Here is a 10,027-nt window from a genome sequence, read left to right on the forward strand (position 1 = left end):
CAGAGACGCATCTGTTCGTTCTATAGTCCCCCCCATTGCCTATAGTACCCCCATTGCCTATAGTCCCCCATTGCCTATAGTCCCCCCTTGCCTATAGTCCCCATTGCCTATAGTCCCCCATTGCCTATAGTCCCCCCGTTGCCTATAGTCCCCCATTGCCTATAGTCCCCCATTGCCTATAGTCCCCCATTGCCTATAGTCCCCCATTGCCTATAGTCCCCCCATTGCCTATAGTCCCCCCCATTGCCTATAGTCCCCCCATTGCCTATAGTCCCCCCATTGCCTATAGTCCCCCTTGCCTATAGTCCCCCATTGCCTATAGTCCCCCCATTGCCTATAGTCCCCCCATTGCCTATAGTCCCCCATTGCCTATAGTCCCCCCCATTGCCTATAGTCCCCCCCTTGCCTATAGTCCCCCCCGTTGCCTATAATCCCCCCATTGCCTATAGTCCCCCCATTGCCTATACCCCCCCATTGCCTATAGTCCCCCCCATTGCCTATAGTCCCCCCCATTGCCTATAGTCCCCCCCATTGCCTATAGTCCCCCCCATTGCCTATAGTCCCCCCATTGCCTATAGTCCCCCATTGCCTATAGTCCCCCCCATTGCCTATAGTCCCCCCCCATTGCCTATAGTCCCCCCCATTGCCTATAGCCCCCCCATTGCCTATATCCCCCCATTGCCTATAATCCCCCATTGCCTATAGTCCCCCCATTGCCTATAGTCCCCCCCCATTGCCTATAGTCCCCCCATTGCCTATAATCCCCCCCATTGCCTATAATCCCCTCATTGCCTATAGTCCCCCCATTGCCTATAATCCCCTCATTGCCTATAGTCCCCCATTGCCTATAATCCCCTCATTGCCTATAGTCCCCCCATTGCCTATAATCCCCTCATTGCCTATAGTCCCCCATTGCCTATAATCCCCCCCATTGCCTATAATCCCCCCCACCACCCATTGCCTTATGTTTTGCAGAATCATCACCTCTGCTCTCATCATCTTCTGTCCTCCCATCTAAAAAAAAGTTTCCTTTTTCTTTCTTTCCCCGCCCCACCCCCCGCCTTCCCTGCTTGTCCTTATAATCCGCGACCTCCCAACGTCCCCCCCTCACCCAGTTCCAACGAAAGGTCGTAGACCTGAAACGTTGACTCATTTCCCTCTCTCCGTGGATGCTGCCTGACCTACTGCGTGTTCCCAGTGACTTCTGTGTAAAACACATAAAACAAGCTGTGGGTTAGAACCCAACCTCCAGCTCCGCTCACGCACTCACTTGCTTTTTGATAATAATAACAATAATAATAATCCTTACATTTGATATAGCAGCTTATTGAGTCTTCGACACGTCTCAAAGCACTTCACAGGATACACTGTAAAGTGAATTGACTATGTTTTGTGGACAATACATGAATCGCAGGCAATATCAATAAATCCATACATTTGATATAGCGCCTCATCACATCTTTGAGACATCTCAAAGTGCCTCGCAGAATCTACTGTAAAGTGAATCGACTGTATATTTTGTGGGCGGAATGCTATTTAATAATAATAATACTTGCATTTGATATAGCGCTTTTCACGTCGGGAGGACGTCCCAATGCGCTTCACAGAATATACTGTAAAGTGAATTGACTGTATATTTGTGGGCGAACGCGACAGCCAATTGCGCACAGCAATGTCCCACAAACTGTCGTAGATTGAAAATGACCAATTTATTATTGTTTTTGTTTTTGTTTATTATTAGGCGTGTGGAGTAAGGAAACTTGCCCAAGGTTTCGCCCTCTGCCTGGAATTGAACCCAGGTCTCTCGCTTGCAAAGCGAGCGCTCTAACCACTGAGCTACAGGACTCCACTTGAATGTTTGGGTGCTTTTTATTGGTCCGATCGTATTAAAGTTTCTTGTCAAGTCACTTAATGTATTTATAGGTGAAGACAGCAGTTAATTTGCACACAGTTGGGTGTCTTGATACTTGCTGACCTTGAGAACATCAAGGTCCTCCCACCACACTGAAGGCAGATGCCTATCAGATACCTGATGAGGAATCTATGAGGCTTGGGGCGACAGCTGCTGGAAGGTATTACCTGGAGTCTGAGTTTGTGAACACACTTTTGTACGTCCAGCGTCTAGAATCCAAATTGATTGACTTACAGAGAGGCAAGTAGCTGCTGCTTAAACTCCACACCTCCAACCAGTGGAGGCATCGCTCAATGGGAAGGGACGTGTGCCTGAGCTACAGATAAGAAGATGATAGCAATGCTCTCACATATTTCAGGCCAGGAAGCTCACAAAGTACCTAACAACTACCTAGTAAGGGATGAAACCCTCACTTGGATGTTGAACCACCAACTAATGACTCTCCTCCACATAGGGGGAGGTGGTTGTGGAAGGCAAGTGGGGTCTCCTTTCTTGGAGCTGAACTGGCTCCAAGGTAACGTGTTTGGCAACAGTGTCAGAATAGTGCAAGCTCTCTGTGGGGGTCTCAGCAGCCCAGTCCTTGCGTGAGGCATGTCCGCAGTATTCCAGGGCACTGCTGATGACAGCACAGCCAGCCTGGCTCATTGGCAGGATTTGGAAGGGCAGACCAGTCACTGGGGCAGCGAATCCACACACTCAGCTCCTTGCAAGCCAAAGCCCTAATGGGTAGGTGGTCCTACCTAGATAAGCAGCAAGAAAACTTGCCAGACAGTGCTCTCAATGGGAAGCTATACGGTTTTAGCTGGTTAGACTCCAGCAGTTACCCCAACGCACACTCTGGGTTCCCCAAATCTTGGCTCTTGCCAACCTGTGCCTAATATTCTCCGGACGTAGGTAAGCAGGATGCATCCCTCTAGGAAGAGAGTGCACATTTCATTCCAACAATCTATCTGGAATTTCCATGTTTAGGTGTGATACATGGAATTTTCAGTTTGATTTGGATATTCTCAAGCAAGGTGATGGGCTTCCACATGTGTCAGAGTGACCCCCCAAAAAAATGGACACGGAGTGGAGAAGACCAGCGAGGCGGTCATTGGAGAAATCAAGGTGAGATATATATATGATTATTATATGTGGTGAATGTTTGGCAGAGGGTTTGAACTGGGAGAGTGAAATGGTTTAAGGTACTTTAACCTTTTACAGGCAATGGCACGCCACCCACTCCTACCTGAGCTGTACTGCTGGGATGGGCTACACCTGAACAAGCCTGGGACCAAGGTCCTAGCGGAAAGGATAAATAGGACTGTAGAAAGAACTTTGAACCAGTATAGGGGTGGAGGGTTTGGATGAAAATAACAGTAAGTTAAAGATAAGAAAATAAAGGGATGAAATCAAAGGTCGGAGTACAAGAAGTGATAAAGATAACATAAATACTCCGGGAAGAAAAAAGGTTGTAGCAAGTAATCACAAAAAGTGTGACAAGTCGAAAAGTGTGAGAAAAACACCTCAGGGCATATCGGCAATTACCCAAGTAAGTGTTCTGCACATGAATGCACGTAGTGTAAGAAATAAAACAAGTGAGTTAAAAGCACAAATTCAGCTTAAAGGGTATGATGTAGTAGCCATTACAGAGACCTGGCTACAAGCTGGGCATGACTGGGGGCTAAATATTCCATGCTTTAAGATCTTTAGAAAGGACAGGGAAATTGGGAATGGAGGAGGAGAGCAATATTGATAAAAGACACAATTACAGCAGTAGAAAGAAAGGATTTCAGTAAGAGTGATCAGACCGTGGAAATACTATGGGTAGAATTAAGGATCAGCAACTGAGGCAAGACTGGTGGGAGTTATTTACAGACCTCCAGATAGTAGTGATGTAGTTGGGGGGATGTATCAATACGGAGATCAGGGAAGCATGCAACAGAAGCAATGTAGTTGTAATGGGTGATTTTAATTTTCACGTAGACTGGGAGAAGCGGACAGCTCAAGTAGTAAAGGCAACAAATTTCTAGAATGTATTCTGGACAGTTTTCTGGATCAATAAGTTTTAGAATTGACAAGGGAGCCTGCCATACTAGATTTGGTATCCTTTTCTTATGTATAAGTTTAATGGGGACCTGGAAAACAAACAAAGGCAGACAGCAGTCTCCATTAACAACAACAACAAGATTCCATTTACAGAGTGCCTTTCACGTCGGGAGGACGTCCCAAGGCGCTGTACAGTTGGGTCAGGACCCGAGCATTGGGGGGAAATGGTCAGGGTGAGGGGAGGGAAGGGAGGGGGGAGAGAGTCGAGAGGGGAGCTGAAGGCATGGTAAAAAGACCACTAAATTGAAGAGCAAAGGGCTCCAATGCTCAGGCTGGGTTATGGAGATTACCTGGAGAGAAAGGAGCAGGACATCCTGGGAGGTGGACAAATTTATTAAAAATAGGCAACAGTTCATCCCGGCAATCCCTACGAGCAAATTTTAATTAGGTTCCAATCAAATTCATTGAAGCCGAGACACAACCCAAACCATAATGAAACCATATCAAATAAAAAGATTCAATGGCAACCCAGAACCATTTAATAAAATATGGTTCTTTTATTATAAATAAAATGGTCAAAGAGGAAGGTCTTCAGAAAGGACTTGAAAGGGGTAAGAGATGGGGTGAGGTTGAGGGATTGCGGGATAGAGTTCCAGAGTGTCGGGGCAGAGGTGCTGAATGCCCGACTGCCAATGGTGGGGTGGGAAGTGCGGGGGATCTGAATGAGGTCAGGGTCTGTTGAGAGGTTAGAGTTTACGTTTTTTAAATTTTGGGGGCAGTTTTAGACAAGGTGTGTTCCCGGACCATTCAGGCACTGGAGTTTTGTCAAATTTACTTCATGAATGTATTGCCTTATTCGAAATATTGGGAAAGATTTTTGCAACACAAGCTTTTTGATTATTTGCCAATTGAGTGTGGGATTCTTTATGATGCAATCTACATTTGCTTCTATTTAATTTGGCTTTTAATATTTATTCTCTTTCTTGGTAATACGATATTTGGGGCATTTTTGGATCAGCCCGGTGTCTGACACATGCATAAACCAATCACCGTGCTTAAGAGTATCCCAAACCAAACAATAAAACAAAATTATATTTATAGAATGTCTTTCACGTCAGGAGGACGTCCCAAGGCGCTGAAAACAAAAGGTTTCCATGCATCCCACCTATACGTGGATATGTTTCTCGGCGTATAATTGTATCTTTTGTTTGCACTTTTCGAGTTTTCATGTTTTTTTTTGCATTGTGCCGCGCATTTTTTCAAAGCTTTTTTTTTCGCGTTTTATGCATTTTTTTCTTGTATTTTTTTCTCGTCATAGCATTTCAAGTGGTTTCATCGTGAAGCATGACATCAAGGCAAGTTGTTGTGGATTGTTGTTCCAGCACTCAGTGACCAGTAATAATCCTCTGCATTAGCATGAATTGTCCCTGGTGTTCACAGAGTGGCAGTACAACATCATCAATCAGCACTTTGCCGACTGCTCAGACGGGCTCCCTCCGGAGGACACTCTCACTCCCTGCTGAACGAGCATCTCTTCTCTCTCACCTGTCTGTCTGTTGAGGTGGACATTCACAATCCTGCAACACTATCAGGAAAAGAGAAAGGAGGTTCTCCACTGCAGAGTCCTGGCCAACAATTCCCCAAGTAAAATTGTGGCTGTTTGTGGGTTGGTCTCCCAGTCCTGCTGTCTTTTTATTCAGCCCTCATCAGGACGTGAACTGCCAAGTTCCTCTCCATCTCATTCCATCCCTTTGTTTCAGATGATCTTTTATGTGAAAGTTTGAGTGTTTGATTTTACACAACAGTAGGCACACATTCTGGTTGATAGCACACATTCTGGTTGATAACTGGCACAGATTGTACAACTCAACACAAGCAAATAAACTTTATCACAAGTAATTCTAATAAGAGTTATTTTAGTGTCAGCCTGGCTTAGTCTGTCTCACTCTCACCTTTAGTCAGAAGGTTGGGGGTTTAATCCCCACATAAGGGACTTTGAGCTCACAGTCTGAGCTGATGCTTCTGGTCAATTCTGGGGGAGCACTGACATTGCCAGAGGTGCCATCCTTCAAATGAGACATTAAACCAAGGTCCAGTCTGCCTGTTCAGGTGGATGTTAAGAATCCCATGGCTCAATTGAAAAAGGGAATTTCTCCCAGGATCCTGGCCAACAATAAAGTTGGTCCCTCTTTCATGGCTGTTTTGCCCATTTTGTTTTTGGTCAGCTAGGTGTCTGACACACATACAGTAACAATATTACTCCCACACAGATTGATAATATTTCCCCCATATTGAGCAATAATATACACTCACACACTAATAAAATCAGCTCCCTGATACCGAGTAATAATGGCCTCCCACATCGAGTAATAAAGTTATTCCCACATATGGAGATATCAGCTCCTACACAGAGTACCTACAATGGGGAAAATAATAATCTTTGCATTTGATTCAGCAGCTTTCAAGTCATCGATATGTCACAAAGCTTCACAGCCATGAAGCGAATGATCAATTTTCTCTGAGGGATTGCTGGTCAGGCCACTGTCAGAAACTCCATTCTCTGCTCAGATGGCCATGGGATCCTTAGCATCCGCCTCAATAGGCAGAAAGGACCTCCTTTTCCTGTCTCATTCCCAAAAACCAATAAGCTCAAAGTCCTGAGGTTGAGCTTGAACCCACAACCTTCTGATTCAGAGGCCAGAGTGTAAGACTCAACAAGGATGACATCAGCTCCTACACGGCACGCTAGTTAAGGACTATTCTTTATTTTTTATTTCTAGGTGAACCCTTCAATGAATTTGTACACAGCAATGTCCCATTAATGGCCACAAAGTGAATGAGCAGTTTTGTGTGTATAAGGCAGAGGTGACCCAGGAGCGTTAGGCACTGACGTTGTGGTGGGGTGGGGGAGGGAGAGGGGGGAGGGCGATGCGAGCAGGTCCTGCCTCGCGGCTTGCTGACACATGCTTCCAATAACCTGAACTTTAATCAAACAACAGAGAGGCAATATTGGCCCATTTCCATATGGCACAATTATGCATAAAATTAAATGCAGGTCAAACCCATTCATCTTCCATCATACTGTTAAAATGTGGTCAATGAGTATTTTTTAATATAATGTAGTTTGTTCTCAGAAAATTAAACGCTGATGTTCTGAGCCCGTTCTTTGGCACAGCCCATGGTGAGGGCTTTGCATGGTCCGTGCTAGAGCTCTGAGATGGGTCTGTGTCATTGCTGTCTGGCAGTTTGTGGAGAGGTTTCTCATTTTATATCCATTCGTGTGGATGGATACTTTGCTTCATGCAAACTGGGGCCTGTTCAACCTTGCGGCCAAAGCCCTAAAGTCCGAGCTGGACAAACTGTGGAAAGCTGGCCAGGCAGTGCTCTCAATGGCAAGCTATGTGGTTTTAGCTGGTCAGACTCCAGCAGTTACCCCAAATAACAATCTGGAGTCCCTAAGCCTTGGCTCTTGCCAACCTGTGTCTAACATGTTCCGGAATTAGATCCATTCCAATGCACAGGAATTTCTATTGTAGGTTAGATGCATGGAACTCTCCGTTTGGTTTGGTGTCTGTGTGTGTTGGACACTTGGCTGACCAAACAAATACATGAATACCAACTAAGAAAGTGAAAATGTCAAAGGATGAGTCAAGCAGCCAGCAAAACTATTTACCTACAAATACACAGTCACTGAGTGTAGTGCTTCACGGTTCCAATAAAGCATTTCAAGATGTTTCAACACCATAGGCGAGGTATCAAATGTAAAGATTGTTATTAAAAGGATTTTTTACAGGTTTTAATCATATTGAAATCCTCAAAAGGCATCGCAGTAATTACTAAACATGTATCTTGTGGGCAAACACAGCAGACTATCTGCACCTAGCAATGTCCCTGAAACAGCCATTAAGTGAGTGATCAATGTACCTACATCAGGGTGGTCCAACCTTTTGGTTGCCGTGGGCTGCATTCCCTATTTGAAAAAGGTCTGCGGACAGTCCCTGGGGCCGCTTCTGGCCCGAGAACATTTCCAACATTCCAACCCTCTCCCTGGTGAACATCCTCCCAGGGCAGTGGCAGCAGCCGGTGGTTGGGAGGACGCTGCGCGGAGAGAGTTTACTGCAGTCTGTCAAGAAAGCAAACGCCTCTCTTACCAACCATGTCCTTAGAGGGAGAAGTTGGAATGGTGGAAATGGTCGTGGGCCTCATACAAATCACCTGCCAGGCCGCTGGCATCTGTTGGACTACACTGACCCCTAGAGGATTGTTGATCAGGACTCTTCTCTTTTCCAACAGTGCAAGGGGATCCTTAACATCCATTGTTTAAATCTCATTGTAGGACAGTACCTCTGACATTGCAGTGCTCCCCCAGCACTGCACTGGAGTGCTAACCTGGACTGTGAACTCAAAGGCTTAATGTAGGGCTTGAATCCACAACCTTGGAGGCAACAGCATATTTTGTTTATCTCTCAGCCGGGTGTCTGACACACATGGAGACCTCTAGCCATGCTTAAACATCTCAACAACAACAACTTGCATTTATATAGCTGTCCTCATGCAGGGTAGCGTCCTGGAACACTTGAAACCCAAACTACAAAGAGCAGCAATGGAAATGTGCCCAAGTGTGGGATGGTATACGCGCACTCTCCCTGGAGGGACACACCCTGTTCACGTAATCCTGGAGGGTATTAAGTGCAGGTTAGCAAGAGCCAAGGCATGGGGACCTCCTCAGTAGAATGTATGCTGAGATGCTGCTGGAGTCTAACCAGCTAAAGCCAGTCCCTGGAGGGTGAGCCCTACTTACCTAATTGTGTGGAGTATTAGCCCTGGCTCACGAGCCGGACATCTGGCACTGCCACAGAGAGCTGATTTGATTCCAACATTCCAGCTCAGCTCCAAATAGTCCCATATTTTTTTTCTCCCCGCCCCACCCCCCCTCCACAGGAGGATAATGCTAACTACTTTATCCTGCCCTGAAAGCTTTATCTTTACCTGAAGCTTTGAGGATTGCTGAGCTGCACTTCCACAGCCCATCAGTTACGGTGCAAACTGGCACAGCAGCCAAGACCATCCTCCTGCCGGCAGCAATGCAGCAATCAAGCTGCCAGAGAAACAACTTGTTCAGTGATATAACTGTCTTCAGATCATATTCACAAGTCATACGACACGGATCAGGAGGCTGAGAGGACCTGAGTTTGGAAACTCACTCAGCCCTTAACTCTTTTCATGGTCGATATAATGAGTTCCATGGCGAAGAGGTACTTTTTGTGTCAGCCTGTCTCAGTGGTAGCACTCTAGCCTCTGAGTCAGAAGGTTATGGGTTCAAGCCCAACTCACATGGTCTAAGCTGATGCTCCAGTGCAGCGCCTGAGGGTGTTGCATTTTTGGAGGCGCCGTCCTTCAGATGAATCGTTAAACCAAGCCAACAATCCCCAAAATAAAATTTGTCATCCTCTTTGTTGGCTGTTTGTGGGACATTGCTCTGTACAAGTGGCTACCATGTTTCATGCACAAATACATAGCTGTAAGCTATGCGGTTTTAGCTGGTTAGATTCCAGCAGTACCCTAATGTACACTCTGTGGTCTTGAAGCCTTCGTGCCTGCCAACCTACGCCTATTACTTTCCAAAATTAGGTCAGCAGGTTGCATCCCTATAGGGAGAGTGTGCGCATTCCGTTCCAACAATCTATCTCTGGGATTTCCTGGTCTCAGCTGGACACAGATATCAGAAGTATGATGGAGGAAGATAATGAAGAAGATTTGATGGATGGTTCCTAGCCATACCCACTCTTCCTATTAACCCTGTTTCACATCGCGATTGCCCTCTGGGTAATAATACTTCCTATCCTTTCTATTCCAGATCCGTATCATGACCTGCTGGGAGATATCACGGAGTTGAGGGAATGGGTCATGGCAGAGAAGTAGATTTTGAAGGACAGTTGAAGGTTAAACAAGGAGGTTCTGGACTGACTCAGTGAGGTGGAGTGTGTATCCATGGATGGTGATGCTGTCAGCACCTGAGGTATGGAGGCGCTGACTTGAGCCAAGCACGAGGTAGTGAGGAGCAAGGTGTGGAGGGCTTTGAAGGTG

The 10,027-nt window shown here is 46.0% G+C and overlaps 1 long non-coding RNA gene across 1 annotated transcript; it reads left to right on the forward strand.

Moving 5' to 3' along the window:
• The first annotated feature begins 2,926 nt into the window (after nt 1-2,926).
• On the forward strand, nt 2,927-5,850 carry LOC103171756. Its single transcript, XR_486852.2, has 2 exons — nt 2,927-3,019; nt 5,259-5,850. It is a non-coding gene; the product is annotated as an uncharacterized LOC103171756 (long non-coding RNA).
• Nucleotides 5,851-10,027: the final 4,177 nt, after the last annotated feature.

This window comes from Callorhinchus milii, unplaced genomic scaffold, assembly GCF_018977255.1.
Source record: "Callorhinchus milii isolate IMCB2004 unplaced genomic scaffold, IMCB_Cmil_1.0 Scaffold18, whole genome shotgun sequence".
Classification (NCBI taxonomy): domain Eukaryota; kingdom Metazoa; phylum Chordata; class Chondrichthyes; order Chimaeriformes; family Callorhinchidae; genus Callorhinchus; species Callorhinchus milii.